Source organism: Telopea speciosissima, chromosome 2 (assembly GCF_018873765.1).
Source record: "Telopea speciosissima isolate NSW1024214 ecotype Mountain lineage chromosome 2, Tspe_v1, whole genome shotgun sequence".
Classification (NCBI taxonomy): domain Eukaryota; kingdom Viridiplantae; phylum Streptophyta; class Magnoliopsida; order Proteales; family Proteaceae; genus Telopea; species Telopea speciosissima.
The window spans coordinates 79,815,503-79,823,059 of NC_057917.1; the positions used below are offsets into that span (position 1 = coordinate 79,815,503).

Sequence of the window (7,557 nt, forward strand, 5' to 3'; positions counted from 1 at the left end):
ATAGACGGACACAAAGATATATTTCAGACATTTTATTATCGTCGAATTGCTAAACGAATCAGATAATAATCGATCAAATAGGGGGATTTTCTTATTTGTATCCGATTAGTTTTTTAACAGATTTGGATCCTCCTAAACGGATACGAACACAGATCACATAAGAATTTTTTAATATCCATGACGTCCTTATTCACAATAAATTAATAAATACTAACATTACAGGCTAAAAAATTAAACACTAACATTGCACGTCTATCATTGACTCCAGCCCCAACTTTACTCAAAAAGGGAAGGCAAAAAAGTTTATGCGAAGGTATTAAAAAAAAAAAAAAAAAAGTTGAGTTGGACACAGATCTTGTTCTGCTACCACATTGCAATTTCATGTGTTATTTTGATTGTGTCTCTATGAAATGGTCCTGATTGCACGTCAAATTCTACAGTCAAATTAAAAGGGTAAATGATCAATGCCTGGCCATGTAGAGTCTGCAACAGTGTGGGATCCAAAGAGAAGGGTTTTTATTTCACAGAAGGTAGAGGGATAATTTTGCATGCTTCTATGTCAAGATGTGCCACACAAAAGATAAAATTCATGATACCCTTTCCACGCGACATGCATTGCTCGTATTTTCAGTTGTCCGTGTATTACCATTCAATCTCCCATAATCTTGGATTCTACAGAGCTCTATTTTATCACTTCGGAAAACCCCAATAGGTTGAAAACTCGACAAAGCATGGCCATAGGATCTACCTGTTCATAGAGTTATTTCATTCTGACCTTTCACGTGAGAAAACTAAAGTGCCTATCCTAAATTCCTTCCGTAGACCACTGTCCATGAAAATAAGTCCCTAGAAAGAATTCATTTTTTGGAGGGAGAGGGGAAGGGATGAAGTTGGGTAGTCATTTGCTGTTTTTTTTTTTTCTTGTTTTTTGGGAGAACAAGGTAAAATGCCAATGGCATGCAAACCTCACAACATTGCAATTTTTCAAAGCCCACAAGGTTATTATGTGGCCACCTGTTTCCTCGACAAGTGAAAGATGTGACATCCAACGATATCGAGCTCAAGAAGAAAGGGGGTGCTGGAGGCTCCAACTCCAGCCACGATTGGTGGAGAGCCAAATCCGATTGAACACTTCAACTAACTATGAATTAATGTAATCATCTATCGATATTGAAGAATGCTCTAAGAGACCTAGAAAATACATGCATGACGCATTTAACTCAACCCATCTCTGAACCTAAGTAAGAGAACAGAATGAATGAGTGGCTGAAGTTTTGTACTTGCAATTTTAGATAGTCCATGAGAGAATCCAAACTCCTACACATATCACCTTTTGGTACGTGCAGAGATTCCAAACTCCTAGACATATCGGTAGCAATCTTATCAACAGAAGTTTGGATTCCTACCCACCATAACCCAAAAACAAAAACATGTACGTACTCATCATGAAATCGGCCCATGAATCTGAACCTGAATCTGAAACCCAAACATACATTCATTGATTGTAGCAGGAAATACAAAATATAGATCGATCAGAGTCTGAAAACAACTCTATGCATTCTCCCGAAGAGTTTCAATGAGTTGATCTCTTTGGCGACCCATTAATTGCATGGGTGCTCCATACCATACACTATGGAGAGGATGATATTTTATCAGAACCAATGATGTGTCCAATGTCCAGACTAGCCCTAGCCAGGGGATTAAGAGACCCCCAAATTGAACCATTATTGAGATATCGAGAGTGCACATACCTGCTACATATGACGTCATAAAAAAGAACGGCAACCTGTTTACCAAGACCACCTTCATCATTGGGCATGCACACAAGATGTCATGCTACCTTCTAGACACGGCTTCACAACAACGAACTTTTTATAAACTATCTGAGACAGAAAATAAATCGTCCCTTGTTCATTTATTTTCTGTTTGAGATAGTTTACAAATTGTCCGTTGTTCGATAGAATATATAACCAGAAGCTTCGCTCATTGATTTTCCATCTTAAGGTGGTTTATAATAATAAGCTCATCGTCGTTGGGACAGAATATGTAACCAGGAGGTAAAACTAGTTCCTGATTCACACTGTACTAGTAGTATTCACGCCTCTCATCACTGCTGACACTGATATTGAGTAAATAAGTAATTAGGAGGGAGTAAAGAAGGAGATGAAATGAGAGTAAGTGTCCAGGCCACCATAGTGGTGAGCCCATTTGTCCAAAAAGAGAAACAACAACAAAGGGATCATGGGAGTAGGGTTTTAAGAATCGAGAATCCTTAGATCGATGAATCGTCCGATTTAGATTAGAATAGGATCCGAATACACCAATTCCTAATCATTTTCATTGTAATTAACTTTTTAATCAGACCGATTCTTGATTCCTATATCAATATGAACGATTCCGCCACACCATGGATATATAGGAGAGAAAAGGTCATTGGGATGGATCTATAAAATCCAACTTTAGGGTTGAGGCTTCTGCTATGTACAATTAATCTTGATAATCTTTATTAGTTTTTTGGGAAATCTCCTGTACAATCAACAGACCGGCCAATACAATATCTAAGAGAAATATCTGATGTTTTTACAATAAAAGAACAAACCCACCCCACCCCCACATAAAATAAAATAAAAAAGAAGAAGAAAAACAAAAACAAAAAAAATCAAAAAAGAAACGAATGAATCCCAAACGCAAACCATAACATTATTCGGATCAAACCAAATAGAATATCAGAGAAGTATACGAAAGATCATCATCGATCATGACTCTACAGTTTTTTACAATAAAAAAAAAGAAACGAATGAAGCCCAAACGCAAACCATAACATTATTCAGATCAAACCAAAAAGAAAATATCATCAGAGAAGTATACGAAAGATCATCATCGATCATGACTCTACAGTGATGGAAGGCAAGACTAGCAGCAGTTTATAGATTCTAAAGACAACTGGGACGACAAATTGGGAGAAGATGTTAACGATGATTAGGGTTTTGCAATGTCTATATATATATATAACATAAACTGATGTCAGATTAGGGTTTTTGTTGCACATCGTCGTATGTGAGGCGGTTGCTCATAATCTTACGCTTGACTTCTAACCGGCTCATATACTACGTGGCCAAATCTCCCGTGGGTCCCAAACGGTGACAATTTTGGGTCGAACTGAGAACCAGAGCAGGACCGTCCCATTAAGAATAAAAATCGATCCACCCAATATCTTATTGATCAAGTTTTGAATCTATCGACAAGCTATTGGTTCGGTTTCAAATCTACCAATTTAGTTATTGGTCCCCCCAACAGTTCTAGAATCGATAGATCAATCCACATTTTGATCCTATATATTATATAATTATTAAGACTTAAAGGTCATGAAAGCTAAGGTAAGTCTTTCATTTTGATTAGGGACAGAATATGTAACCAGAAGGTAACACTAGTTCCTGATTCTCTCTAGCAGTCATGCCTCCCATCATTGCTGACACTGATATTGAGTAAACAAGTAATTAGGAGGGAGAGATCAAGGAGATGAAATGAGAGTAACTCTCCAGGCCACCATAGTGGTGAGCCCACTTGACCCAAAAAAAAACCAAAAAAAAACACATCATTTTGTTTTATAACATGGAAAGTAGCAGCCAAGAAAAAGAAAGAAAGGGAAAGGGGAAAGGGTGCAAGGGCATTAGGGTAACTTTCTTTACATTGGGATGAAAAGATGAGTTGCAGGGTTTTTTTCTTTTTCTTTTTTTTGCAAGGGTAATTTTGTCAATTCTCCTCTTATGGAATGGACTTATTTGTTACTATTTGCAAACCTAGGGGGGGTACACAGAATTTCTCAAAACTAGAGGGTAAAATTATCCTTTCTCAAATCTTAGGGGTGGTATGTGTAAATTACCCAAATTTTAAACCTAAAAAAGAAATAAGCCGATGAAATTTTTCCGTGTTTCAGAATATGGTTAACCAACCAACATGTTAACTAATCAATTACGATATATTGAATCGGATTTTGTAGTTTTTTCTTCTACAGTACTTCGACGTGACATGAGCGTGAAAGAGATTCAAAAATCTGTTTTCTGTTTAGAAGGGCTAAAATCACTTATTTTTGCTTTTTGACCCCATATTGTAGAGTGGATCTCGAAAGATATAAAAGATCTCCCTCCAAGCCGTACATACGACTTTCCGTTGTCTAAATTACATAAATTTCTTATCATATTTAGTAATGAAATGACATGTAATTTTTTTTTTACTTTTTAAATCAAAGGAAAATGGATGAAGTAAAGTGAAATTTAACAACCAAATATGGAATGATTTAGACTTAGTGACATACTCACATGGGGTAATGATTATAAAAGTTTTCCCTTTTAAGTTAAAAAATTTCACTTTCCTTTTCTTTAATTCCCTTTACAACCAAACGAAGCCTTAAGGAATTGGAGAGGATTTTTTTCCATTACGATACTGATTATCCTGTATCAATGGATTGATATGGAACAAGGGTGTAAATCAGTCTGGAACAGTTATTCGGTTCGATTCCAGGGAGATACGGACCAAGTCCCGCCTCGGTTCTGAAATTTGGTATTCATATCAAACTTATACGATTCCGGTTTAAAATTTTGGTTCCTATACGGTTTGGATCCGGTTCTTGTACTCGATTTATACCTTATATATAGTATTATTATAAAATCCAATACTAGTAAAATATATGATTATTATGTTATAGTGTATTAATATAATATAATATATTAGTAATTTAATATAATATAATATATTAGTATTATACTAAAATATATTAGTCTTATAATATATCAGTTCCCAAATTCGGTTCGGTTTTGGTTCTAACTGTTGGTTTCTATGTTGGATCCGGAAACTAACCAAGTCTAGCCTCGGTTCTATTCCTTAGTTTTGGATTTTAACCAAATTCCATTTGGTTCGGTTAGGTTCCGGTTTTTCAGTCCGAATTCGATTTCGATTTATCGGTTCTGCTTCCAATTTGACATCCTTAGGACTAAGAGAAAAGATTTAAAAAATCCTATTTTTAACAAAAATCAGGGTCAAATCCAAATCTATCGAAATCCTGTTTTCATGCTTTATTCCTTTGCCCTTTTGCTTCATCTTGCTGGTCTGCATCCCTCTACTGACTTCCCATATTGACATATTCTCATAATTACCATGTAACCCATACTAAACTTACGTAAAACAACACGTGTACATAACTCAATTGTTCAGTAAGGGATGGGGGAGGTTGGGGTTGTAGGAATAAGACGAAGGGAAGGGGCGGGTCGACTTCAATTTGGATCCTCTTCTGCCAAGCTGCCTGACAGGATCGTGCTGCCTAGACACGGCGAGGTGTGTAATGATCGTCTTACCCCTGCCCAAGGGCCTTGCCCGAGTGGGAGTAAGGCGGTCATTACGCGCCTCACTATGTTTGGGCAGCATGTTCCTACCGGACAGCTCGGCAGTAGAGGATCTGAATCCGATCGACTTGGGTTGACGCTCCGTACGTGAATGTGAGCTGCACTCGGGGTTGTAAGAAGAAGAAGAGTCTTCCTAATTAAAAGAAGGGTTATTTCCAAATGCCCCCCCCCTACAAATAGCCAAACTTACAGTTACCCCCCCCCCCAAACTTTCACTAATTCCACGTGTACCCCTGCTTTCCAAACTAAGTACCACTATAGTCCCTGTCGTTAGACAGAGACATTATAACATAGCGGATCTAGTTTTTGAACTTCGATGGACCATTCTGCCCCCTGGATAGGGTAAAATGACCAAAATGACCAAAATGACCTTACACCTGGAAGAAGAAAAAAAAAAACAAAAAACCTTCAACTCATCTTCCCCAAATCGTTTAGGGTTTGGGGAAGATGAGTTCTTGAATCAGAAAACTCAAGGATACAGAGATACGAGCCTATAGAACAGATCCTGCAATCCACCCAAGCCACACCCAGCCAAACCATTTTTATCCTCAAAATTCTTTGAAAAATGTTTTTTTTTTTCAATTAATAAAAAGGTAGGAAAACAAAAGCCGAACAAAATACAGAGGAAAAGAGTAGTCGTACTTTCAGTAATATGAAATGGAAAATCTGTTTGGGGTTTTAAATAAAAGAACAAAACAAACTCGAGGTGATTCTCCGATCTGCAACTTTTCTTATTTCAGTAATATGAAATGGAAAATCTATTTTCACTTCAAACATTTCATGATGGAATAACATTTGAGTTGATTGCAACAAACCCGACGGCATTGAGTGGCCTTCACATTTCTCCTCTTTCCCTAGTGAGCTCTGATGCTAAAGAGTCCATGATGATAATGATTTCGTTGATGGGTGAAGCTAATGAGAAAGGGGATTTGCAAAGAGAGCAGAGTAAGCTGGGTGGAGGCAGGGGCAGAGGCAAGGGAGCGTGGTAGGGCGGAGAGGGAATAGGGTGGGTCAGGTTTGTAGGGGAGGGGGGAAACTTGAATGAGCAGGAGAGAGAGGGAGGGAAGAGGGAGTGGTTGCAGAGGTGTTCGTCGTCAAGGAGGAACGACCTTACTTGAACAGGATGTGTTCTATAGGCTCGTATCTCTGTATCCGTGAGTTCTAAGGATACAGTAACCTAAGTCAAGGAGGAAGAAGAAGATGAAGGGTGGGGAAGAACTCATCTTCCCCAAACCCTAAACGATTTGGGGAAGATGAGTTGCAGGTTTTTTTTTTTTTTTCTTTCCAGGTAAGGTGATTTTGGTCAGTTTATCCTATCCAGGTAAGTAATTAAACATATTAAGAATTCCCAATTGTAGTCATACCATTTCTCAGTGTAATCAATAAAAAATGATAAAATCTTGAAATAAGCATAGAAGGCAATCACATCTTATAATAATTATTTGAAGTTTCATGGAACAGGTTATTAATCAAAGAGCAGAGCATGTTGGATGCGTTTGTTATGATTGAAGGGCAACTGTCATCTTTTGATTGAAAGGTTAGTTCTCATTGCAAATGACAAGTAAGTTTCTCTCTTTTCACTTTTTCTGGATGGATTTTTTTTTTCCAGATTCTAATCCATGTTAATGAATAAATGTAGAGAGTGCCTTGATGAGCTTAAGGAAGCAATCTCAACCTTAGTTTTTGCAGCTTGAAGATGTGAGGAATTCCCAGAACTTCTAAGAGATTCGAAACCTTTTCATATCATGATATGGAAGGGAATTCACTTCTCGAGCTATTGAGTTGTGTAATAATTGTGGAGTTAATCCAAGGGTATGGTTTTACAAATTCTCTTATATATATATATTTTTTTAATTCAGTTTATTTCTTATGGAATGAGATTTAATCTTTGTTTCCGGTCTCTGTAGTTCATTCAGAAATTCTCAACTTGACAACCCAGTTTGGAGAATAGAATGAAGTTGTTAAAAGAAATTGCTTTTAAGCTTCAAGAGGAGTCTTCTGTGACTACTGAGGTACAAGGAATCAAGAGGTACGACTTTTTAGAATTTTTGAAACATTGAGAGAGAAGAGCAATTCTCTGAATCCATGAAGACAAGGAAGCAATACAGAGATGTTATTTCTGCAGCTCAAGCTGCTTTTGAATCTGCAGCTTATGCAA

The 7,557-nt window shown here is 37.3% G+C and overlaps 1 non-coding gene across 1 annotated transcript; it reads left to right on the plus strand.

Annotated features, from left to right (window-relative positions):
* The first annotated feature begins 6,503 nt into the window (after nucleotides 1-6,503).
* LOC122653340 lies at nucleotides 6,504-6,713 on the plus strand. Its single transcript, XR_006331772.1, has one exon. It is a non-coding gene; the product is annotated as a small nucleolar RNA U3 (small nucleolar RNA).
* Nucleotides 6,714-7,557: the final 844 nt, after the last annotated feature.